This window comes from Propithecus coquereli, unplaced genomic scaffold (assembly GCF_000956105.1).
Source record: "Propithecus coquereli isolate 6110/MARCELLA unplaced genomic scaffold, Pcoq_1.0 Scaffold311, whole genome shotgun sequence".
Classification (NCBI taxonomy): Eukaryota; Metazoa; Chordata; class Mammalia; order Primates; family Indriidae; genus Propithecus; species Propithecus coquereli.
The window spans coordinates 1,193,476-1,195,497 of NW_012148742.1; positions in this window are offsets into that span (position 1 = coordinate 1,193,476).

Here is a 2,022-nt window from a genome sequence, read left to right on the forward strand (position 1 = left end):
CTATCTATATGAAATAATACAGTACTGCTGAGTAACTTGCCATTATTTTATTTTTTCCACTTATCAAAATACTGCACATATTCACCACAGTCAATACATATTTTGACCAAAATCTGCACAGTATGCATGTAAAATTGGTTATTCAACTCCGCAATTCATATATTCTATATATTCTATTTTTTTCTTGCTGTTTTTGATGGTTAATATTATGTGCCAACTTGGGTAGGCTACAGTGCCCGGTTATTTGTTCGAACACTAGTTTAGATGTTTTTTTGAGAGTATTTTTTAGATGCTATTAATTTTTAAATCTTTAGAGTTTGATTAAAGCAGCTTATCCTCTATAATGGGGGTGGAACTCATACAATCAGTTGAAAGCCTTAAGAGCAAAGATTGACCTTTCCCAAAGGAGAATGAATTTAGACTCAAGACTACAAAACCAAATCTTATCTGAATTTTCAGCTGGCTGGCTTGTACCACAAATTTCAGACTTGTCAGAGCTCAATTGTATAGGCTAGTTCTTCCAAGTAAAAAACTTTCAATCTCTGTTTCTGTCTGTCTGTCTCTCTCTTTCTCTCTATACACACACACGCGCACACACACACACACACACACGCACATATATATGTCATATATTTCTATGTCATAATTGGTTCTGTTTTTTTTTTGAGAACCCTAATTAATATACTACTCATCATAATCTCTATAATTTTAAATACATTTCTTAGTTTCTTGATGTGGGGCACAAATTTTGGACAATTTTACCCATAGTTTCAATAAAGTATGATGAAAAGTTTTCATAATCATATTTAGAATTCGGAACATCATTCTAGCTGTAATGTAGAAAATGTTTTATGGGAGGAGCACTAGAGACCAGGGAGTTTGGGAGTGATGGTGTTCATCCCAGAAAGGCTATGTGGTGGTAATCAGAAAATGATATATCTAAATTTTCTTTTTCACATAGCAAGCAGTTATTTACAGTGACATATTTCAGGGTATGATCTTATGGGAGGATGAATTATCTGTAGAAATATTTTATATATCCATAATGAAGGCGAGATTTGGGTGGAGAGAAAGACATGAGAAAAAATGGGGACAATGAACAGAAAATTGGTACAAAACAGTAATAAGAGGAGTAAGAAGTAAATAAGTAAAATTCCCATTTCATAAATGAAGCTAGTATAAGAACAATGTGAGAAACAGAAAGCAGCATACAGAGTAGGAGACTGTCAGAGAAGCACCACCCTTAGGCAGGAGTCAGCTGTCAGTGATAGGAAGGGAGGAAGAAGCATTCACGAACCGCTTGATAATAGTGTTGATTTTTCTATGAAACAGATGTAAAAGGAGACTGTGGACTCTTTGTGGATGACTTAAATACCTTATATCATATGTCCTCATCATATCACATGGGTGTGTGTTTCAAAATAGGTGTTGAATAAATACTGAGTAAAGGAATAGATCTATGAACTTTTACTGGCACAAGTTTATCCCTTTTACTCTATGATTCCTTCTAGAATTTATTAACTATCATCATTGTACCCATGACTTAAAGTAGCCTGACTTTGGAGATGCTCTAAAAGAAGTATCCAGTCTGTACATTCGCAAAGTTGGTCATTTATATTTAAACTGGAATTATAATGTGACATTCTAAGTGTATGATGGGCACCAAATGAAAATCAATGAAAGTTACCTGAATTATTTAGCAGGGCTGGAAGATTCGTCATATCTTGATAAAGTATGGGTATTGAAATGGCTTATGTTAATTAAGTGTTGTTCATATGTGCAGTGACATGTAAAAATGCCTCAGTTAAAACATGAAGTCAATTGTTTCAAATTTCTTACTTTCAAATTCTTTATGCATGAGAATAGCAACTTTGATTTTATAAAATGTAAACCATAAAATGAAAAGTCGACAAATATATTTCTTACCTTCAATAAGAAGCATTTTAATATGGTGGAAATTTAAAGCACTTCTAAAGCACACTGTAGAACCTCATAACTTGAGTGTGAAAACACCTCAAAGAT